This window comes from Mus caroli, unplaced genomic scaffold (assembly GCF_978045245.1).
Source record: "Mus caroli unplaced genomic scaffold, Mus_caroli_1 scaffold_14, whole genome shotgun sequence".
Taxonomy (NCBI): Eukaryota; Metazoa; Chordata; class Mammalia; order Rodentia; family Muridae; genus Mus; species Mus caroli.
Genome location: NW_028227269.1, coordinates 3,461,614 through 3,487,273, shown reverse-complemented (window position 1 = coordinate 3,487,273; position 25,660 = coordinate 3,461,614). Strand labels below are relative to the sequence as shown.

The following is a 25,660-nucleotide window of genomic DNA, read 5'->3' as shown; positions in this document are numbered from 1 at the left end:
ACAACAGGGAAGCATGGAGCAGCAGCATGTCTTATGTTTACACTTGAATTCAGTGAAGGAAGGGTGGTATACAACTTACCACAGCTGGACATGGAGTCTCAACTTTGGACATCCGAAGTTAAGGGCAAAGTCTAAATTCAATACTGGCAAAATGAGCCAGGAGAGGAGAAATTACATTTCAATAGCTCCTAAATGAGCTATGAAACATAGGTTTGGACTTTGTGCATTAATGAGATAGAAGGGGAAAAAAAAGAAAGAAAGGAAAAGGGAATAAGGGAAAGAAAGTCTCAGACGTTTGATATAAGCTTGATATATTGCATACTATATTCCTCTTGTATAGCTATCTCCAGAATTATTATCAAGAATATCTCCTCTAAAGACTTACACAAAGGCCAATCTCATATGATTAGCAATTTTCTATGTTATCAATTAGGTTTCTACCTTTTTTTTTCATTATTAAAATTGTCCTAGCTTTCTTGGAACATACTTAAGGAAACAAATGCTATCTATTCTTTGGGCTGTTTTGGAACTCATAGAATGCCAATCTGTAAGCTGATTTGCACCTTTCCTAAATCTGCCATTCTGTGAATAGTCTCCCCAGCCTTTATTGCTTGTGAGCCAATTATGGTGCCATGTGAAGACAACTGCATGAAATAAGCACTTGGATAATATCCATAAAAGAATGGAAAATATCAGTGTTAAATAAATTTCATAAGAGAAAGAGTTTAAATGTAGAAATCTTTCTATCCTCTAAATCACCAGCATGTGACTGAGAAAGAGAATATAAGGAACTCACCTTCTTATTCACTGGTTAGTCCAAAGCTCTATAAACACAGTGTGACCCAGGATGTCTCTTCCCATCTTCCTGATTTCTTGGCTGTTACAAGTTACCGAACTTTACCATATTTGATTTTCTTTTCTATAAATAGGCATGAGTAGAGAATGAACACAAATGATATGAAACTGAAATTCTAGTTGTATGTGATAAAATAACTATTTCTTACTTCTTGAACCATTTCTACTTCCTTACCCATTAAGATGAGCTATGTATGTATGCTTATCAGAGAGCTCAGAGAAAAAGTTCTGCTTTTGCATGTAGAAAATCAAATTCAAACTCAGCCAGAACTCTAACCTAGCCTAACTGAATATCAGGTGAGAGCAGGGTTTTTAGGGAAGCTCCCAAATAGGTTTTAAGGTCTGTGTGCAATTTTAACAGATTTATTCTCTCAATAATTTTGTGAAATGTATTCAACCAGCAGTGAGAGCTTTAAAGTATGATTATCTGTACATTTATTGTTAAAAGATAATTATTATACTTTATTATAGTTATGTATATATACAAAGTATGTGTGGTGTGTGTGTGTGCATGTGTGTGTGTGTGTGTGTGTGTGCATGTGTGTGTGAGTATAGGTGTCCTTAGAGTCCACAGAGGATATTAGATCCCCTGAAACTGGACATACATGCAGTTGTCAGGCTCCCAACATAGCTGCTAAGAATGAATTTGGGTCCTATGTAAGAAAGTGCTCTTACTCCTGAGCCATCTCACAAGAACTAAATTTAATTTTGAAGTAAGAAAAAAATAAAAAATCTGAAATCAAAGGCATTAAAGGTATTAGACTAGTATAGCCCCAGGAGTGTAGGTATTAGACTAAATTCCTAAAACAGAGTTAGGATAGTAGGTACTTTTTTCTAAGTAGTTTAAAAGTAGCATCCTTCTACGTTAGGGCTTAACTATCAGGGTCAAAGTGAGAGGAAGGAAAGAAAAATCACAGCTTCTTAAGGATTCAAACTAAAGCAGATTCTATGCTCTCCTTGGCCTTGTAAAAGGTAAGTCCAACAAACCTAGGCTGACAAAGTCAGAATGAGTGGGAAGTCTTCTGAGGGCTTTAGTAGGCTTGTATGAGGTGATATTTGCACTAGATCTCAAAGGTTATCTGTGTAGCTTTCAGGTCACTGTGTCCTGCCTGATACCGTCTCATTCATTCCTTTTTTTGTTCCTGCTTCTCCTACATTATCAGCATCTCACCATCAGCCCTCAGAGCAGTATGATAGCTGTGCATATCTAACCTTCAGTAGGCATGTGCATGCTTTAAAGGTTTTATTTTTGACTCTGTGTTGTAGAAAATAAGCAAACCTGGGTTCAGAAGACATGCCAACAAATAATTTAGTAGCACTTCTAAGCATCCAAATTAAAACAATAGTATTTTATTATTTTCCTATTTTACCTAATTGTTATCTTTAATTTAGCTATTCTTTCTGGAAAGAAAATGAGTTTGTATAATATAAATCAGACTTATTGCCATTTTCTGATTAAAATCTATATACTTTCTTGAATAGGCTCAAATAAATCTGAGCTTATTAGTAGACTTTACAAGCAATGTATATATAAGCTGATGGTTCCTTCTCCTTCCCGTCTTCCTTAGTATCAGTTGGAAAGTTCCAGTAAGAAAAGCCCCCTCCATGCAGACAGAACATCTTGCAGGTAAGTGAGTCAAAAACTTGCGTATAGGAATTCCTCAGCCTGAAATTCCTACATATATACAAGGGCCTGTATCCTTCAGCCAAAAACATCCTGTCTACCTCTTTACCTCCTAGAAAAATCTCCCTTGATCACGTCAGCTGACTCTTTGACATAGTTTATTTTACAGAAGTACCATAGTGAGAGTTACTATTCCCTTGACCAAACGAAATAACCAAAAGCAAACTGGGGAGGAAAGGGTTTATTCAGCCTATGCTTTCCATATTACTGTTCATCACTGAAGGGAGTCAGAGGAGGAACTCAAACAGAGCAGGAACCTGGAGGCAGGAGCTGATGTAGAGGCCATAGAGGGGTACTGCTTATTGGCTTGCTCCCTGGAGGCAGGAGCTGATGTAGAGGCCATAGAGGGGTACTGCTTATTGGCTTGCTCCCCCTGGTTTTCTCAGCCTTTCTTATAAAACCCAGGACAACCAGCAGGGGTTGCCTCTACCCACAGTGAGCTTGCCTACAGCTCAATGTTATGGGGGCATTTTCTCAACTACAGTTCTCACTTCTCAGATGACTCTAGACTGACATAAAATTAGCCAACATGATGGACCCCTTGTCAACTAGGCACACAAATATTTCTATCAAGACATAATCTCTCTTTTTTTTGTTCACCCTCACAAACCCAGATTAATAAATATCACAAATATAAAACAGACTATAAACTTAAATTTCCTTAGCTTTAATAATTCAAACATTTAAAAAGTTAAGTCTCTTAAAAACCCAAAGTCTTTTAAAATCTAAACACTCAAAGTAAACAAATAAAATCCGAATATCTTTGAAAATTCCAAAATCTCTCAACTGTGGGCTCCTGTAAATTTAAAAATAAGCTCTTCCAAGAGGGAAGAGCCAGGGTGCAGTCACAATCTGAACAAAGCAAAAAGGAAACTCCAACAGGGCAAAAACCTCAGTGAACAATTATCTATGATGTACTCCTGATTTCTAGGGCTCCTCTAAAGGGCTTATATCACTTTTTAGGTTCCACTCTGCAGTACACACAACTTCATCTAGGCTCTACTGGCTGGCTCCACTCCACTGCTGCTGCTGTTACTGCTGGTCAGGTAGATAGTACTGGTATTTCTAAAATGCTAGGGTCTTCTGCTGCAGCTTGGCTGAGCTCTTCCCAGTAACCTCCTCTGGGGTCTCTCTTCACAGTACCAAGTCTTAGGTTCTCACCAAGACACTTTCAATCCTGGAGCTTCAACTGCCACTGAGGCTGCATCTTCACCAATGGCCTCTTATGGCTTCTCAGTGTCACACCTCACTTGCTTTGCATGCCCTGACAGCAGACATGTTCATGCCATCAAATCCAGTACCACCTGGGTGTCTCTTAAACTACCAAGTTCAGCTGCTAGCGGGTGAGGATCTACCATGGTTGCCTCTGACCACAGCTTCTGTGACACTCTCAGGAAAACACCTCCCAGAAGACTTGACCTCAGTGATGCCAGTCTCTTCTTAATTACTGCTAATTTCTCTGCTCCAGCCAACCAGCATCAATTATCCCAGGAAAGGAAGGATTTCACTTCAGTGGTTCTGGTCTTTTGTTAATAAATGTTGACTCTTCAGCCCCAGTTGACCAGAACCACAGAATCTTAATTAAAAATAACAGATATGCAAGAGCCCCGATAGTCTTTAACTTTCAAACTTCCCTCTAGAATTTCACAAGAGAAGCCTGTATTGTTTACATTTCTCTCTACATTCTTACCCTTGCAAGCTTCCACAGAACAGCTCACCAAGCCTTGAGCACTCGTTAGCTTTTCTTCCACAAAGTTCCAAAGTCCTTTCATACTTCTACAAAAAAATCATGGACAGATCTGTCACAGCAAAACCTCATTATCCTGGTACTAATTTCAGTCCCAGTTAGGGTTACTGCTGCTGTGATGAAACAACATGGCCAAATGCAAGTTGGGGAGGAAAAGGTTAATTTGGCCTACACTTCATATAACCAAAGGGACTCAGGGCAGGAAAGCAAAGAAGTCTGGAACCAGAGCAGGAGCTGATGCAAAGGGCAGTGGAGGGATGCTGCTGACAAGGTTGCTGCCCTAGGCTTGCTCAGCCTGCTTTCTATTTATAAAACATAGGACCAAAAGCTCAAGGGGGGCACCACCCACAATGGACTGGGCCCTCCCCCACGATCTCTAATTAACTAACTACTCTTCAGGCTTGAGCACAGCCCAATCTTATGGAAGCATTTACACATTTGGGGTCCTCTCCTCTCAGATGACTCTAGGCTGTGTAAGTTGACATAAAATGAACCAGCACAATACATGGCCTACTCATTTTTGTGTTTGTTTTCTTGCTTAGTGTATATCTCTTGCAATCAGAAAGAAATCTGGTAAAAGAGAGATGTAGTCTGTTCACTCACCACCCTCAATCTGGGCCTTCAAAACAATCCCCAGCATAGTGGTTGCTCATTTACTGTCTTTGCAAGGAAGGAATAAAGGAATGAATAATTCATTGCCTGCTCAAATCCCTCTCAAACTTACTTGTCCTCATCTTAACCAAATGCTTTTTACATTTTGCTGTGAGAGAGGTATTGATGAGGAGCTCAGTTGTTCTCTGTTTTTATTCAGTTTTCACTACACCATACTTCATTTTCTTCACTTAGTTGATATTTAGATTTCTAAAATATTTTCCTACAGCTGGATACTTGAGCCCTAGGGAAACACCCGGTTCCCTCTTTTGCCTCAAAGCTCTGCTTGGTACTCACTGATCCCCTACAAGATTCATTGAATAGGCTAAGAACACTATTATAGGCTGTATTTTTAAAAAGCCCTGACCTTATTTTAATAAAAATATTTTGGTATGTTTATATATAACATTTGTAAAATACAGTATGATGTGTATTATAACTTCTGAAGATGTAAATAAAACAATCTATGATATGTTTTTACTGGTATACTATATATATATATACATACATATATATGTATATGATGGAGATGTAGCAAGGGAAGGGAAAATGATGTTACTGTACTAATATATGAAGCTCTCAAGTCAATTAAAATTTATATTAAAAATGAACAAATGGCTGAGAGAGGAGTTTACAAGTAAGTGAATAAATGCATAAATGGATGAATAAAAGAGAAAAGGATCTTCATCCAGGATCTACAACAAAAGATCAGACACTGAATTTTGTAATTATACGTTTAACCTAACATGTATTTTGCTGGCCTTTCTTCTAAAATATATTAAATGTTTTCACTGAGGCTTTACATATAGACTATTACTTACTTATCTGCATAAAATAATGCAAGGATCTAGAAGTAAAAACTGATGGGAAAAAGAAAGACTAGTATTAAAATATTTTGATTCAATTATATTCCCCAATAAGAGTTTTGAAGAGATTATGAAAGTAAGCATGATGCTCACCAGCAAAGCATACTTGTGTGTACACATCATAGGCCAGATATTCTTCATCACAGTGAATAAACAGCAGCTCTTCATGGCTATGCTCATTCATCTCCATCCTAAAACATTCACCAACGTAAGAGAACTATTTTATGTGAAGGGAAAAAGAAAATATGTAAGTCATTCTGCAATTGATAATTCAGCTCTAATCAACCTACAAGGATAAGAGTGATAGAAAGTCAATCTTTTCCATTTATTTTGTGTATTTTGCCTACTTGTACGCCTATGGACTGCTAGCATGTCAGGTGCCTGTCAATGCCAAAACTGGCACTTGGATTCCCTGGAACTAGTTACAGATAGTTCTGAGCCACCATGAGGCTATAGGGAAGTGAACCTGCATCCTCCTGGAAAATGCATCTTTAAAGATAAGGATCCTGATACCCACGATTCAATTCACAGATCATATGAAGCCCAAGAAGGAAGACCAAAGTGTGGATGCTTCAGTGATTCTTAGAGGGGGAACAAAATACTCACAGGAGGATATATGGAGACAAAGTGTGGAGCAGAGACTGAAGGAAAGGTCATTCAGAGACTGCCCTACCTAGGGATCCATCCCATATACAATCACCAAACCCAAACGCTATTGTGGATACTGGCAAGTACTTGCTGACTGGAGCCTGATATGACTGTCTCCTGAGAGGCTCTGTCAGAGCCTGACAAATAGAGTTGGATGCTCTCAGCCAAGGATTGGACTGAGCGGGAGTCCCTGATGGGGGAATTGGAGAAGGGATTGAAGGAGCTGAGGGGGTTCGCAGCCTTATGGGGGGAGCAACAGTGTCATCCGGTCAGACCTCCTGGAGCTTCCTGGGTCTGGATCACCAACCAAAGAGTATACATTGAGGGACCCATGGCTCCAACCGCATGTGTGGTAGAGGATGGCCTTGTTGGACATCAGTGGGAGGAGTGGCCCTTGGGCCTGAAGATGTTCGATGACCCAGTGTAGGGGGATGCCAGAGCGGGAAGATTGGAGTGGGTGGGTGGGTAAGTAAGAAGCAGGGGGAAGGGATTTCCAAAGGGGAAAACTGGAAATGGGAAAACATTTGAAATGTAAATATTCAATAAAGATCATATATATATATATATATATATATATATATATATATATATATATATATTCCTGTCTTTAGACTATACCACAGAATGTACTTCAGATACAAAAGGGAGCTAATATGGAAGTAAACATGTAAGTCAGTATGCAAATGAACAACGTATACAGAAAGATAATTTCTACCAAAGAGAAATAGAGTATTTTGACAAACTCACAGAGGGAGATTTGCCCTCATAGGGAATCAAATTAAAATTTGTACAGCAATGTTTTATACTTTTCAATCCAACATATTTGCAATGCTGTAAATTAGTACACACCGCAATTTCAGTTGGCATAAAAGAAAAATGGGCTTATTTATATTAAGGTAAATGATCGTAAGTTACCTGGAAGTCCTCTTACAGAGATCTGTGTCAATACCTGTTTTCAATGTGTTAACTAATCCCCTAAAGCCACCACCTTCCCTCTGACTTCTTGACTTGTATGCTTTCCTATTACCTGTGTGGTAATGCCATAGTAGGCATTTATAGTTTCTTTCTGAGTTAGCTCAAGTTTCATTTCTGAGCCCCTCTGTCTCAATTTGGGTAGTGTTGCAGGAGGTGATGTCTGATGGTTTTGAAAATGAGGAATTTTGTATGTAAGGAAGAAACAGACATGGAAATACAGGATATTGTAAGTAACACACATTTATACTGGTAGAAAATGGGGTGTGGTTTAACCTGGGAAATGGCACTTTGACCTTTAGGGTAATGTAATTGTGAATTGCAGAAGAGCAAGGTGAGAGCTACTGACAGCAGAGGAGTAGAGGAGATAGTAAGGAAAGCAAGGGTGTCTGCTGTGATAAGGCTGCAAAGATGAAATGATGAATGGGAAGATCTGGGTCCAAATGCTGATGCCCAGTGGAGCGAGGGGAAGACTTTATGGGGGAAGAGAATTGCTTGAATCAATCTGAAAAGGCTGGCACTCTTCTAATTAAAAAATAAGACAGGCCTGGCTCTTCTAGATGCCAGGTCAACCCAGCCTCAATGTATAAAATGAGGGGGGGGGGAGGAAGGGTTAAAGAAACCACAGAAAAAGTTTATATAGGCAAGGATGTGGGTTGGATTAAAGTTAATTAAGAGTGCTTACATACAGTTACATATGCAAACACACACATAGCTCAGAACCTTGGTAGATTTCTCCTCTTTCTGAACCTCAGGCTTGTTGTGAATTGAGCTCTTCATACATGGGAGCACACATGAACTTAGCTCACATAAGAACTCTGCATATATTGTACTTTTGTTACATCTAACCATCTGTGTCCAATACCAAAATGTTCCACCATAAAAACTCTCTTTAGTGTTTTAAGGTTGCCTTCTTTATTTGTCTGGATACATCAGTTTTCAATTTCTTAACTTTAACCCTTCAAGGTAGTCTTCATGCCCAGGAGTAATGGGCCAACAGAAAATGGACTCTATGTTGTGTGTGTGCGCGTGTGCGCGCGCGCGCGCGCGCGTGTGTGTGTGTGTGTGTTTATATTAATTTTTGAGAGAGAGAGAGAGAGAGAGAATGCTTGAAATTGGGTGAGGAAGAAACTAGAGAGGATGTGGGAGAAGTAGGGGGAAGGGAAAGAATACAAACAAAATATACCATATAAAAATAATTTTAAAAATCCTGGAAAGAAAAAATAAACTTCTGAAAGAATGCTTATAAAATACTAACTTTATACAGCAAATAAAATTGATAATGTTATGCTCTATATCTAAAATAAGAGATTATTTTAATATATAGATAGAAACTAGTGACTTGCATGTCTCTAGAATTTACATGAATGGTATCATGCTACATTTTCACATTCTTTAAGCTTTTTATCATTGTAGTCTGTGTTCTTGGAATGAATCCATGACAATTACAAAACTATGTTTCTTATAACAAAAGTATATCCTAGGACATAAATATTGTACTTTTATATTCATGTTTCAGCCCTTTCCTATAAAATATCACACTATGAATATAGTACTGAAATTCCAGGTAGAAACATATTCAATCTCAAAACTTGTAGAATCACTGGCTGTACATGATTGTATTCTTACCAGTTAAGTGCCACTTGTATTTATAGTGTTATTCACATTTTTTCACATTTTTAAAATTGTATTTTTTAAGATTATAATATAATTACACAGTTTTTCACTTTCTTTTTCTCTATCCAAACTCTCCATAAAATCCCCACCTCTTGCCTTCTTTCAACTTCATGGCCTCTGTTTCTTTAATAGTTGTTACCTATGGGTGTGTGTGTACATGTTTATGTATTTCTAAACACATAAATACAACCTTTTTAGTTCATATGTTGTTGCTTGTACATATATAAGTATTTGTATGTGTATATGTTTTCAGGCTGACCATTTGATATTAGATAACCTGTTGGCATGCTCTTATTTGCAAACACACTAAGGGGCATTTCAGTGTTTAGTTTTTATCTCTCTGATTACAAAATGAGTGAATGTATTAATTAGTGCTGTCTGGGGGGGGGTAGAATAAAAGAGGAGTGCTAGATTTGCTGAGAATTTAGTAGTTGTTTATCCTATAAGCCCGCATGTTTCAGTAGTCTTAATATTGGACTGAAGGCCTAGAGGATTTCTGTGGAGCTACTGGTTTTTATTCTAAGATGGAAACTCCAAAAAGTGTTTTTGATGCCTCAGTAACAGAGTAGATACGCTTTATAGAAAAGGTAAATGCAAGGATGCAAAGAGCCTAGTTTCTTTCTCCTGTGTCTGTTCATTTATGCTGCCACCAAAACCAGCTGTTGGTATTTCAGGCGTGTGCTATGGCATTTTTATGTTAACTTGACATCATCTAGAGCCGTCTTGGAGCACAGAACCTGAACTGAGAAATGCCTCCACTAGATTGGCCTGCAAGAAAGGCTGTGAGGCAGTGTTTGATAATGATTGGCTTATGGTGGAGGGTTGATGCATGTGGGCTAATCTCACAAGGGGCAATGCATCCCCTAGGTAGGTGCTCCCTAATAGTTTTAAAAAACACACTGAACAAGCCTTGAGGAGCAATCCACTAAGCAGTACCCCTCCCTGGCCACTTCCTTTCCTGCCCTGGTTTCACTCAGTGATGAATTTGCAAGTTTTAACATGAAACACTTTCTTCCCCAAATCATATTGGAGCACACGGTTTCATCACAGTGATAGAAACTCCAAATACCATAGGATGAATCTTGCTATTAAAATAATCTGATCACGAAAATCCCTCACAGGGTTCCTGGTACTTTGTTTTGTAGTCAATTCCATATGTAGTCAAAATGACAACCAAGATTGGCCATCACAATCTCCTTACGGTTTTGCTTCTGTTTTGTTTTCTGTATTTTATTCATTCTGAACTTTCTGTTTATAAACTTCTCCTCCACCATTTGCCGACATTTCAGTCTTCATTTTTCTCTTAATATTCAAATATTTCTCTAGATATTCAAATACTTCTCTATATATTCAAATATTTCTCTAGTCTTCAACTATTTCTCTAGAATCATTTGTAGGTTAGGTCTTTAAAACTTTGATGTACTTTTATTTGAAAATAGATTTTTTTTTCATACAATATGTTCTGATAATAGTTTTCTCTCCTCCCAGATCCTCCCAAGTTCCCTATCCACTCAAACTCATACTCTATTTTCTTTTTTATTAGAATATAAACAGGTAAATAATAATAATTATTAATAATATATAATATAAACAAACAATCTAGAATATGACAACAAAAAATACAAAGAAAAAAACAAAGAAAAAGCTGAAGAAATACTTATAGATGCAGAGGCACATGGATCATATACATAGTGCTCCATAATATATACACACAGACACAAAGGATCTTTACATTTATTTTTTTCAAAAAAGCATTATAAAATGAAGAACCTCTTTGGCTGGAGGTTTAGTCCCAGGGAGCTCTGGGGTCTGGTTGGTTGATGCCAGGGCAGAGAGGCAGGAGTAGGTGGGTGGGTGGGAAGCACCCTCGTAGAAGCAGGGGTAGGGGAATGGGGTAGGGTTTTTTTGTGGGGGGGGGGACTGGTAAAGGGATAACATTAGAAATGTAAATAAAGAAAATATCGAAAAAAGAAAAAAAATGAAGAACCTCTAGGAATGTCATTAACTTCATTATTTTATTGGGCCTGGCCTTAAGTTTGGTTTGTATACCCAGTGAGACTGTTAGAAAACAAACAAACAAACAAACAAAGTTTTCATTTTCAAGTGCTTATCTATTGGAGATAGCATCTGAGTCAGGGGTGTGAGTTTACTTCCACTTCCACTGGCGTCACAGTTGTCCCAGTCCATCCTGTGTATGCTGTTACAGTCTCTGTGAGTGTGTGTGTTGGGGGGGGGGTTGGGGGAGGCTATTTTGTTTAGGAGCTTTGTTTTCTTGGTATTCTCCATCCCCTGCAGGTTTTCCTGGGCTCTGAGATCTCTTTGATGAGACATCCCATTTAGGGTTGAGTGTTCCAAGGTCTCCCACTCTTTAGTATGTATAGACACATTGTCCACCTGTGAGTTTCTCTATCCTTTCTCAACTACTGCAGAAGGGGGGTCTTCTGATGTTGGCTGAGCAAGCCACTGATCTATGAGTATAGCAGAATGTCCCCAGGAATCATTTTATTGATACAGTCCTTTAGAAGAAGAGTAGTATTTGGTCCCCTACCCAGTTTCTGGCATATCCAAACTCGGGTTCTTGACCTGAGTTGGGGAGGGATTCAATCACATGGTATGGACTTTAATCCAATTGTATAGTTGGTTAGTTACTCTCACAAAATTTGTGCCATTACTGCACTAGCACATCTTGTAAGCAGTTACCATTTCAGACTGAAGTATTTGTAGCTGAGTTTGTGTTTACTGTTCTCCTTTGGTAAAGTGTGAGTGCCTTCTAGTACTGTGAACACTAGTCAATAGGGGTGAAGGCCTTAAGTCTGCACGAGATCAACTGTGTAGGTGTTGTCTTCAGCAACAGAGCCTTGCCATCATTTTGTGGAAAGAAATCAATAGCCTTTGGCAATAGCCTAAGATGTTTAGGGGTTTCCATGGGGGCTACTTTTGGCCAACAGCTAGATTAACATGTAACCCATTACCAGAAATAGATACTTCATTTGGTGATGGAAAATGTCCAGTTGGGGTTTCATCTCTTCCATTATTTGTTCCCATTTAGATCACCTTTATATATGTATATATGTTTAGCAATTTTCTACTGTAGGTTTCCATGTGACCCCTGAAAGGGCCTTTAGTTTTATCTGTCCCTCCCTCTATTCCCTCCCTCTTATCTACCCTTCCCCTCCTCTCCTTGTTTGATCCTCTCATTCCAGTCCCCCACCCCTGGTATAACTATCTATTCTGTTTCCCCTTCCTAGGGACATCCATCCCTCTGCTTTAGTCCCTTCCTCTGGACTTAGCTTCTGTGAGTTTCACAGATGGACAATTACAGGGATTCTATCTTGCTAATAGAAGACTAAAGAGCTAACATTAACATATAAGTAAACATATACCGCACTTGTCTTTTGGGACCTAGCTTGCTTGTACACTATCTTAGATATTTTGGGTTGGGTTGGGTTTTTGTTGTTTCTTTTTCTTTTTTTCTTTTTGTTGTTTTTTTTTTCAGCTTTCTCACTGAAAAACCAAAACTTTTCTATTCCATTTTCTTTAGCTTCAGGCATTTACTTGAACATTTAAGAGTTTCATTAACTTTGTACAGGTTGTCTCTGCAATATTTGGTTAATGATGTCATCATCAGAGAAGACATGCTCTTAAAGAGGTCTCTGTATAGACCTGCAAATCTTACAAGACATTTTAAGCAAAAACAAACAAACATACAAAGAACAGAACAAAAACAGAAAAGTAATACAAATACACACACACACACACACACACACACACACACACACACCTCAGGAAAAAGACACTCATGAATGAAACGGACTTTGCACTCAGTTTTAGTTTCTAATGTGACAGCATCCATGATTAAAAAATAAATAAAAGGAAACCATTAGGGGGTGGGCTATCACATTTTCCTAAGCAGATCCAAACTGATTATGGGTCCAAGGACAGAGTCAGCAATAATAGCAATGGAGACAAGAAAATCTTATCTGTTAGGCTAAGGGTTTTCTCTTCTGAGAAAAGCAGGGCAGCATCATCAAGAGACAGTTATCCCCAAGTGATGGTGCTACTTGGAAAATATTATCTCTGGTTACTATTCTCATCACTATCCTGGTACTGCAATATGTACACTGAAGACTCTGAAAGGATGTCTTGACTCTTGTGCAGAGATTCATGTGTTCTCTCCATGCAGGTCTCAGCTGCTTGAGTCATCCCAAAGCACAGATGCTCAAGCGGGCCTCAGAAAAGTCCCCCATTGTTTAATCATCTCTGTTATGAAGGAAATGAAGGTTTAGTTTAAGACAAACAGATTTCATCTTTTAACTTGACTTGTGAGAAATGATCTTAGTATTTGAATTTCTTGGTTTTCAGTGGCCAAATGGTTGATATTGTCAACATGACTCAAGGACAAAAGTCACAGGTAAAAGATCAATGAATTTTAGATAGAAATTCTTCAAGTGTGTGTGAGTGTGTGTGTGTGTGTGTGTGTGTGTGTGTGTGTGTGATAAGAATGAAGATTTACTGGCTAATGTTACCTAATTGGTCAAGGTGCAAAAATCTCTGTCTCAATGCAACATCTTGTACCAAGCCATTAAATATCCAGCATTAAGCACATGCTGATATACACAGTGTGATAATTGAATGCTATAGAAAGATGTATTTAAAATAAAGAGATAGGTTAGAAAAACATGGTTTCTAGATAATTTTAGGTAAGCAACCTCTTGGGAAGAATAAATAGAGGAAGTTCTTGCCCCATCCTCTGAATCTCAATGAAATCATAGCTGTAGTTGCCAGGTGGCAGGGATCTATTCCTAGAAATTCAAACAGACAACTGAAGAAGAGGCAGAGAAGGGGAAAGTATATTTCTGGCATCTAGACATAGCTCGCCCAAAGACCCAGAGGACAAAGGAAAAGTTGGACATTGCCAGGGAGCTTTAAGCATGCTATGCTTCATTTCCTAAAGGAAATATTGGATTCTTTCTCTGTCTTTCCTTCACATCCTCCATCATATGCATATTTGAATTGACTTGATCCATCCCTCAAGGACTTGAGTTCCAACTTCTAAAACTTTATGTTCAGATCAAACTCATTATTTTTAAACTCTAAAATATCCTCTCTTATTATTCCTTTTAAAATTTGTTTTATAATTTCCCTAACAGAGCCCAATTCTCCTATCTTAGCACAACTCCAGATCAACCACCTAGGATTATCCCATGAAGTTATCTACATGAAGTAATTACTTTTTTTTTTTTTTTTGCAACCATTTCATATTCCAAGATAAGTCTTTCGACTTTAAGACACGTACTAACTGTTCAGTTTGCAGATTTTCTTGCAAGTTGAAAGTAAAGAGTCAGCAATTTACTTCACTGACTAGAAAGGAAACTTTGAAAAGACATTCCACCTATGCTTCCATGGGTCCTTACAGAATCGTGATTAATTCCTTAAGATGTCAAAAATGGCAATTAACTCTGTGCCTTTGTTGAAGATTAGGTACCTTTGTTCTGGCATTTGAATAATAGTTTTATGATAATGTACACTTGTGGTGAGCACAAGTCATATTGAATCCTTTCCTCCTGAGCTCAGACCTGGAAAGCTGTCCTGCATGTCAAAACAATGGGAAAGAGTTTGAGAAGTGAGATTGGAGAAAAGGTATTTTATTTCAAATTCTTCTGATAATAAGAACTGAATATTGGAATAGAATGGCTGAGAGTGTATTTTCTTTTTCATCAGTAACTTATAAGTGTTTACTGTACTGACACTCAGAATTGGATATGCAGGTGTATCTTATTTCACATAACAGATGTCTTCCTAAAGAGATGTATAGGAATTACTGAGAATGAATTTATATATTTGCTGAAGAGGATCCCCATAAAAAGAAAAGTTCCTAGGCTCACCTTCACAAATGCAAGACTATTTTTTGTTATAAAAATAAATCTGAAATTGTATTTGATTTATAAATTAATGTTTTATACATCTGCTTACTTAAAATAGACCCAATCAATGTGGAGCATAAACTGAAGACACATATATATGGTTTGGGAACAATACCTAGATTTTATTTTATTATTAATTTAAATATTTAAATGTTTTACCTTACATTACATGTGTACAGTGATTTTGTCTGCCCATATGTCTGTGTATTCCTTTCCTGTCGTGTGCCTGAAGAAATTAGAAGAGAGCATCAGACTCCCTACAACTGGACTTACAGAGAGCTGTGAGCAGCCATGTGGATGTTTGGAATCAAACCCAGGTCTTCTAGAAGAGCAGGCAGCACTCTTACCATCTGAGACATTTCCCCAGCCTCATCACCTAGATTTTAAGAGAGAGAAAAATAATGGGGGAAACTTGAAATGAAGGACAAGAAGTTGAAAGAAGAGACAAATAAGAGAAGACTAGAAGGAAGTGCTGTAATGTTCCACCTCTATATTGAATTTTAAAGCAGCTACTAATGCAGTTCTGAGGTGCAAGGAAGCCTGAATCTCTAATCTATTGGTTATATTGTTTCTTCATTGCATTGAAGTAACTTTGTATTAAAAGTATGGTGTGTGATTTTAGTGGTCAGCTTGCCACGAGTCCTTTTGGACTAAGCCAAAGTTACAGAAAGGAGATGTAGCCACAATGAGAGAAAAAAATCTCCCATTCTTAGACTGTAAAACATGACTGTATGGGTGTAGATACTCAGGTTCTTTGCTTTATTTTGCTTGTCATCTTGCTAAAAGCCAATCTATTTGTAGTAACATGAACTAAGCATCTGGAAGCATCACCCTTGATAACGAGCCCTATTTTCTAGCCCCATCTACTAAACCCCACATTTTTAAGTAATCATCTTGTTGTCCTATGTAGATTTCAAAGCCTCACATGAACAGATTCAGATATGTCCTGCATACAATTTTCAGAGCCCAAATTATGTACCAGGAATACTATTACTGTTCTAAACAATGCATTAGCTCATTTGATATTTTCAGGCTCTGAAAGTATACTTTTTTTTCCATTTTCAGAGGAATCATTAGGACATATTTTCACAACTGGATGACAAAACACATTTCAAATGCATTTTTCAACTCCTTGATCCACCTGTGCTGAGAACAAGATGGAAAATAAGTTAATGCAAGAATGAATGAGTGAATGAATGAATGAATGAATGGTTCAGCTACTACCTAAGAAAGTACTCCAAAACAGGAGTGCTTAAACTATCCTATATTGCATTTCAAGGGAAATATATGCCTATGATATTGTTTTATCTGGAAAAAAGTGGCTTCTTTTTCAACTCTCCATTGATAATTCTAAAAAAGAATACCAGCATTTAATAGAAGTGGAGACGGATGTACAGGAAGCATCTCACAATCTCAACTTTTGTTTCACTTATGTCTTCCTTTCTACAGCCGACAGCTTTGTCTTAAGCTACTTGCTTCTCTGTCATTGGGTGTTTAGCTCGATACATCCAATTAAACTGAATAATAATTTTAAAGAGAAAAGGTTTTATTTGTACATGTGTTAACTTTTTACATTAGGTTCCAGTAAGGTGTTTCCTACTGAGAAAACTACCTATCTATCTATCTACCTACCTACCTATACCTATCTCTGTCTCTCTCTCTCTCTCTCTCTCTCTCTCTCTCTCTCTCTCTCTCTCTTAGTATGAACAAATATGCAAGTTGACAGGATATTCCTCATTATTTCCATGCTTTCTAATGTCTTAGAGTAGCATAAACTCACTGGTACAGCAAATTTCACAGAGGTAGACATCTTGTGCATCAGATGTTCTTTTTCAAGTTCTTTGCAGCTAGCTAAGGACTGAGTATACTATAGTCATGGAAGTGCTGGTCACTCTGTAGACAAAATAATAGTACACTGCTCAGTAAGCAGATGCTAAGACAGTGGTTCACAACCTGTGCGTCACAATCCCTTTAGGAATCAAACAATCCTCTCACAGGGGTCACATATCACATATCCTGCCTATCAGATATTTACATTATGACTTATAACAGTACCAAATTATAGTTATGAAGTATGTCTTAGGATATTACTGCTATGAAAAGATGCCATGACCAAGACAACTCTTATAAGTACAACATATAATTAGGGCAGGTTTACAGGTTCAGAGATCCAGTCCATTATCATCAAGGCATGATGTTTGCAGTGTCCAGGTAGGCATGGTGTAGGAACAGCTGAGAGTTTTACATCTTGTTCTGAAGGCAAACAGAAGACTGGCTTCTAGGGAGCTAGGATAAGAGTCTTAGAGCCTATAACCACAGTGGCATTCCTACTCCAACAAGTCCACAAATCCTAATAATGTCACTCGCTGGGTCAAGCATATATAAACCATCACAAAGTAGCAATGCAAATAATGTTATGCTTTCTGTCACCAAAACATGAGGAGCTGTTTTAAAGGGTCAGAGCATTAGGAATATTGAGGGCCATTCCTTTATGGCATAGCAACTAAAGGACCATATAGTTAAGATTTTTTAGTGAGGATGGATGTTCATTATCACATCCCTTATGATTTTGTACTACTCCCTCTGATATTCCCAGAGATATGCTCATGTTTCTAACCATTTGCTATGTCAAATGTTGCTGGAAGGAAAAGAGATGAGTAGTCACTTTTTGGGGTCATGGTCTACATGGAAGAACCTCCTTCTCATATAATAATAGTAGTAGGCTAGCTAAGCTGCCTTCTCCTGTGGTCCTGAAAAAGAATAGCTAACTCTTACGCACAAGATCTCTCACAGGAAAAAAAATTTAATTTGTGGACACCAATGTTGACAATACTTTCTAATAAAGTATTGTCTCTGATATGTAATCACACACACCATTTATTTGTTCTGTATAAATTACAGGATATCCATACACAATTACTGATTGAATTAATGGAAACACTTTATTACTTAGCATTGGCTGGAATTAATGATAAAGATGTGAGCATGCACTAGCAACAGTATTTCCCTTTGTTTCGTTTTGTTTCCCTCAACTAAGCCAGGAACCATCCTGAGTGTCTGACAGCAAGAGCATACAAGCTTTCAGGACTCCACAGTGAAGCCAGAACCTTAGTCCAGCAAATACTTACTGCTAATGGGCTTTGTCAGGCGTAATTAACTCCTGCAGGAGGGGTTCTTTGTGATGTTCAGATTGTGTATATTCTCAAAGGTCAAAGATTATGAAGATGGAAAGGAGTAATAACTTACAATACATGTCTTGACTGGATCAGAAGGACAACTGTAATATTCTAAATCTCAGTTGTTTCATTATTAAAGTGCTAGCATTAACTGATGGTCATTGAGAGGTTTAATGAGAGGGATGCAGTATGGGCATGGGGGTGTTTGTATTTGTTGTTTGCATTTGGTTCTGAAGATTGTGGTAGTTAGGGTATAAAAAAATCAGGGTTAGGGCTAGGGATAGGGTTAGGGTTAGGGTTAGGGTTAGGGCTAGGGTTAGGGTATCTGTTGACCTTGGGGGAGTAGTAAGGCACCTTTTTTTCCCCTTTCCCTATTGTTTCTATAGATTGGCTTAAAGACCCCACTAATAATACTAGTGATACTTGCCCTAAGGTTTCAGCTATGTGTTTTAAATACATGTTTGCAGAATCCTTATTTTTTTCTTATTTTGAAACTTCCCATTGATGCCCTTGATGTTTGTGTTCAGACTATTGTTCTAAAAAGTATAATATATTGAGATGTATTTTTTATGATTCATTCTTCTTTTGCATGAAAAATAATCATCCAATAAAGTTAAATGCCTATTCATTCCAAACTCCAGGAAAGGGTAGCAAAGAAGACAGTGCTCCATAATGATCTTGTTTCTCAAAATACTATGAGAAATGAACAGGAAAATGAGATGGATGACGGGCAAACTGCCCAGATGGCAAATTCTTCAACTAATCTGAAGAAAGGAAGACAATGAAATGGGTAGATTTAAAACTACAGAAGAGTCGGGCGTGGTGGTGCACGCCTTTAATCCCAGCACTTGGGAGGCAGAGGCAGGTGGATTTCTGAGTTCGAGGCCAGCCTTGTCTACAGAGTGAGTTCCAGGACAGCCAGGGCTACACAGAGAAACCCTGTCTCAAAAAAAAAAAAAAAAAAAACCAAACAAAAAACAAACAAACAAACAAATAAATAAATAAAACTACAAAAGAAGTCCGAAAGAAACTACACACTGTTCCTGAAGGGACAGAGCTCACAGGCCACCAGGGAACTCTAACATAATCTTAGCTGTGGCAAAGGGAGAAGATAGGAAAAGCAAACAGGCGCCATTCACAGGGGAACCTAAATGTCACCTTGAGGCTCCACTGAGCCACTTGAATATTCAAAAGTTTTAAGAAATTTACAATTACATCTTATCTAGACGACCAGTTCTGGGTGGTTGCAGAGAATTAACCTGAGTATGAAATTCTGGGAGGCACAGAACCCAGTCAGGAAATCAGGTATAGAGGAGGAAATGCAAAACTGTATAAGGCAGATCCAGGAGACAGGAATAAAGATACAGCAAACAATTAACCAAATGTCCTGATAGACTAGAGAAAATAGCAGATGGAGCCAGCCCTGGTTAAACTAGACTCCTGGTTTGCAGTTTCATCTGGGGGTTGAGCTGGCACATGAGAAAAGAAGAGAAATTGAAACTTCATGGGACCTCATGGTGTCATTTCTGATTATTTCCATTATATCTGTGCTTTAAAGTATTGAGTCAAGTATGAATTCCATCACCCCTTTAACCTACTAACTCCAAGATACCAAAGCCCCAAGGTATCACAAACATCTTATCCAAGGGCTTCCTTCATTAGAACTTACATTTCTTCAGTTGTCTTTAACAATAACTATGCAGCTTATGATACCCTTAATATATGATTAGACGTGAACATTTCCTTTTAACAGGACTTGGATAATTTTCAATAATCTTAAAGTAATTTATCAGAGTACTTGATAATGTGTGTGTGTGTGTGTGTGTGTGTGTGTGTGTGTGTGTGTGTGTGTGTATAAATGATAATCTCCCTTTAAATTCACAATGAATTGCTCAGGGAGGAAGACAAATGAGTTCAGCTATAAGGGACTGAGTCAGAAGCAGTTCCCCTTGCCTCCGGAACTCAGTATTTCTACTCCTAAGTTAGTGTTCCTCTTCTCCACTGTTGTGGAGTTTCAAAAATATCCATATCTCATTGGTCATCACAGTATTATGATTACATTAGACTTGAAAGTTACAGCACTCTGGTCTTTCTTCTGGCACATGGAATTGCCTTGTATTTTAAAAGCATGGTGTGTATTTATAAAATGTACTAAAACAAGTGCTATGATTGGTGCTTGTGAGGTTGTTTTCTCTCAAATCCCTTTTAAAGTCTGGTTCACCACAAACTACCCATCCTGGGAGGGCATTTTAACAAACACGCATGCTCTGTGGAGGTGAGAACACTTGAAACAGCATTTGCATCTGCTGTAAGTCTCACAGTATAATGGATTTCTAACTAATTAGCATGATTTCCCAGACTGAATTATCCCACATGGAGGAGTAGCTGGATATAAAAATAAATTTGATTATAATGTGCATAAATTGCTCATTTCTCACAGAATTATGGCTTTTTCTTAAGTGAATGCCCAACTTCCCCAAATTGTCAATGAAAATGTGTTTCCAAATGGCTGCTCTTTTTGGGGGCTGTTCTGCTTTCCGGGAGTTTGGCCACTCGTGGCAGCTGCTTTGTTAGAACATGACAAGCACAGCACATCAGGCAATGAGTGTGACCTACATTCCGGGTGTTTATGAGTTCTGCAGAAATTGGGTAATTTCCCTCACTGTTTTGTTCTGCTGATGTGAGGGGTCTCAAGCATCATTTTGGGTAATAAGTCCCTGGATGCTCAGAGGAAAGCACGATGCCTACAGAAGAACAAGATAAAAAGGTGTAAATCCACTTTGGCACATTTCTTCCAGTCCATGCCAGGATTTGTTAGAATGGGATAAAATAAATCAATGACAAGCATGCTCCTCTCTTCTGTGGAGCAACGATTATCATGACTTATCCAGAGGACAATTACTGAACAATGCAAGCTAGAGGAGAACCAAATGCAAATGGCAGCTGACCAGTGCTGAGTTCTGTAATTCCAAAGAAGAAGGATTAATAGAAAATCTCCAACAGGTGATAGGTAAGATCTGGGCAGGCTGATTGTAAAAGAGATACTGCACATCTATGTGATTGAGGTAAAAGCATGCAATTCATCCAGGCACAGACTCCTGTGGGTTTTTTCTATATATTTATTACATGTGAGCTACACAGATTCTACAGGTTATGTTTCATTTTTATCATCTCATAGGTAGATTTTTGTGACACAAAAAGACACACAATATTCCTTTGTCAAATGGACTTGGGAATCATTAGATAAGCAAAACTAAACATGATTCCCTGTAGATATTTTAGCATTTAGTGCTTCCCAGATTTTTAAAATGAAGGATAGCTTGTTGGAAATTTCAAACCTAAAACATGCTCAGAATTATTTTTAAATTTTACATATAGATCCCATGTAAGCAAAAGAAACTATATGAGAGGAAATAATAGTAAAAGGTGTATTATGAAATGGAAGTCTGGTGTCCTTTATTGTCAACCTCAAATCACCATAATATGGTAATTGTTATAGCTGTGACATACCGACTGCAGGCTGGGTTGCACATTGTGGTAGCTAATTGATATGTGTTTTCTAGATTTGTAAGGATAATTTTCTAAATTTCTATTACCATCCCTATTCTCTGGAGAGAAAACTAAGACTCCCAGTCCTGAGGATTTGTGAGCAGGTTACAAGACTTGTCATTGTCAGGGGCTATGTCAACCATCTCTACACGGTACAATTTATAAACCATATTTTGTGTAATTCTTTGGCTTGTTGTATGCATTACTAGAAATGGAACTTTTAAAATAGTTGTTCTCAACTTGTGGGTTGCAATCACTTTGGCACAGGGGCCACCCAACCAAAACAGTCAAAAACATATATATTTACATTATGATTCATAACAGTAGCAAAATTAAAGTTATGAAGTAGCAAAGAAAATATTTTTATGCATGGAGGTCACCACAACATAAGGAACTGCATCAAAGGGTTGCAGCATTAGGAAGGTTGAGAATTCCTGCTCTAAGGGAAAAAATGCATAAGATCAAAGTAGGTGAACACAGAAATACCTGGGCATTGGTCCATCTGCTAACTGTATCAATGCTTATAGAGAAATGACTTGTTATAAAAGGAAAATGACTTGTGGAGATAGCATGCAGGCCCTAAGGACACTCACTGCCTCTAGACTTTCTCAGGCAAGTATGCCTGGTTGTGACTCAGCAAAACTCAAGAATACTCACAAAAGAGAACCGGGTTCAATTCAAGATAAAGTCACCCAGAAAGGAAAAACAAAACAAAACAAAACAAAAACAAAAACAAAAACAAAAACAAAAAACAAAAACAAAAACAAAAACAAAGTTCTCATTATAACACCATTAAGTTCTTAACTCCAGAATAGAATTGTAGTTTCAAGTTAATTAGTAGAGAATAAATTCCATCACTATGATGAAGATGAGTCTACTTGTATTGTCTTCTCTAAATCATAAGGATTGGGTATTTTGTGACCATATAGAAAACAAGGTCACCCTTCAACTTTTAAATTCCCAAGGCTGCATAGATCCCAATTAATTATTTGGAAGTCAGTATGAAGCTAGGGTTTGGGAGACACAAAATAGTTTACAAAGGATCCCTGGGACCTTATAGCAGTATTATATGACTAAGATAAATGTTCCATGTGACAGAGGGTATCATTGTTCGTATTACTCCTTGTTATTGCAATATAGTTCCTCTTAATCCATACTGGCCCTGGAAAGCATGGATGGATAGTTGGTCATTGCCTATGCATGGAGTAGGCAGGAACAACCTCCACCACACAGTTAATGATGACCAGCAGGATGCTCAGATGTACTTCTGTGCATCTCACATAGTCGGACAAAGCAGATCTGCCATCTTTAAGCCAATCTGATAAGGGAGTGTTGGACACAGACACAAAAAGGCCACCAATTCCCAAATCCCATTTTTACTATTTGTCATAGGATCCAGTGTCCTATTTCATCAGAGACTTTGTTCCATTTGGGTGAAAAAGCTTATTCAGAATACTATGGAGACTTATTTACAAAGAAGTGTGGAAAAAGAAGTGTGCTCCTGAAATGAAATCTTCCATTATTCACAGACACTACAAAGCCATTGCTTCCATTAATGCCCCAGCTATCACTGAATTCATTTAAAACAAAATATGAAATTTACTATATCCACAATACTGTAATCACAACACAGGTAGCATTTTGAATCGCTGGTATTTCTGCCTACTTCATTTTAGTTCTTAATTTTTTACTTTTTTTTTTTTTTTTTGGTGTGCTACACCTCAGTATTTTAATTATACGCAGCTGAATGCATCCCAATGTTCCCAGCATGTTTCATTATTTATATTAGTAAAAAAGCCCATAAAAATTAAATCACATGCTGACATCCTATAATTTGCACTGTGTACCTCTAAAATAGATTTCTATAGATACAGCAACTATTCTGGGGCTCGAGATGTGCTATAATTTTTTAAATTTTAACTGAATTTTAATGTATTCCAAAAATAAAATTTATGAGTTTTCATGAGAAAATGTCTTATCTGATTATTCATATTCTACAATTATTAACTGCTCCTATTCTGCATTTGATTGAATTGTAAAAAGGTAAATTCTTTCTCTCCTTACCCCAGGCAGTACGCTGTAATTTCTGCACATTTTTACTTTTCCATATCTAAATTGGAAATTATGTTAGATCTACTGAAATATCAAGTATAAATAAAATATAAACTTTTTTATAGAAATGAACATTACCATTTCATTGAGACCGGGATTCTATGGCCATGCTGGGTTGCTCTCCATATTTTCTCTCTTGGTTAAGTAGGGATCTTTTATCAGAAGTTGGTTTAAACTCTTCTTTTTCATTGAAAATTAACAGCCACATGCATGGAAAGAATTTTGAGGTCCTGTCATTTTATTCTTATTGCTCCTCTAGAGGACTCAGCTGTATTTTGTGTTTGGCAAAACGACTTCTCCATCATTTGGTCTCAATGTTAGGATTCCCAAAATGAATAAATTAGTTTGGTCTCTAGGCTCCATCTACACTTATAAAAAGCAGATAAATAGTAGAGAACCCTGCCAAAATATCTTTCTTTTTTGAAGGATCAGAGGATACAGAGGATATTAGTATCAATTTTATCACTGATTAGGATCTTGTCTGCTGTGACAAAGGCAATTGCTTGAAAGAGAAGTCCTGGGTCTCGAGAAAGATACAGAATGGAAGTCAATAAGAGACAGATGTAGACATGCAGTGGCTTTTCAGGTGAAAATAATAAGTAATTTCCTGAGGGAAAATGAAAGCATGTTCCATGTTTATAAAAGAACACAAAATAAAGACAGTATTATGGAGATTGAACTTAGCTAAACACAAAGCAGAGTATACACCCGATGTGCAGTGATGTTTATCATCTGAGGATACAAGAAGCAGGACTTGTGTATTTATGGTAGGAGTGTAGAGATTGTATCATGGGAAAATAAATTTGGCAGTGTAGAGGACACAGAAGACTTTATGAGAAGTGGTGCAAACAATTGCAAGGATATCAGAGAAACACTGGGAACAGTTCATTCGATGGAAGCGCAGTAGCACTGTGGCTTTGGCACTCCCCATGTCAAAGTGGAAGGGACAGGGCTAGGCAGAGCCATCATGGCGGTTAATTCTATTTTTGCTTCTGAAGTCAGGGACTGGAATATAGGTAGTAAGAATTAAGGAAAAGAGAGAAATCAACCAGGATAGAAGGAGAAAAAAGAAGTAAACAAAGAAGAGAAGGAAAATGAAGGGGGAGGATGGAGGTGGAGTGGGTCAGTGGGACCGAGGAAGGCAAGAAGATAATTTAATGGTAGAAAGAGAACTATTTTTAAAAATCCAGACAACTATATGTTAATACCTCTAGATTTTTAAAAGAATCACATTCTTGGGGAACTATAAAACATTGAAATATGCCCATCTAAAATAGAATATATATTTTCTGTTTTGGTTTTTTGTTTGTTTGTTTGTTTTTTCTGATTCCACAGAAACAAAATCTCAGGACAGGTATGTAGCTTTTGCTACACAGTTGCCTTCTCCAACATGCTAACTTAGTTCAGTTAATTTCAAAGACACCAAGGGATGCAAATATACAACATGGAAGGAACATGGGACTCAGAATTACTAAGTCAACTGGACTCTACCCACAATAACATAATGACAGAGACCTGAAAAGTAATTGTGTTCCTCACTAAACTAGAAAACATATAAGACAACCACCAAGCAAATAGCTACAGATTTTTCTGATCAGATGCTACAGTTAAGGCTAAAAACAAGAAGGTTTGATGCAAGTTGGAATTACTAGGTTTGAAGGAAATAGTCCAAACAATTTTAGAAGTTATGAAATTCTGACTGTACGTACATGCTTATAAAACAACTCCACTCCTTAACATAAACTTACATACCTATAATATAGACTTCTTTCTATAAATTAAATTTATGGGATTATAAC

The 25,660-nt window shown here is 37.6% G+C and overlaps 1 long non-coding RNA gene across 1 annotated transcript; it reads right to left on the bottom strand.

The window, feature by feature from the left end:
* Positions 1 to 833: 833 nt before the first annotated feature.
* On the bottom strand, positions 834 to 5,983 carry LOC115032783 (uncharacterized). Its single transcript, XR_003838409.2, has 3 exons — positions 5,897 to 5,983; positions 4,230 to 4,315; positions 834 to 919 (listed from the first exon to the last, which is right to left on the bottom strand). It is a non-coding gene; the product is annotated as an uncharacterized LOC115032783 (long non-coding RNA).
* Between the last annotated feature and the right edge of the window lie 19,677 nt (positions 5,984 to 25,660).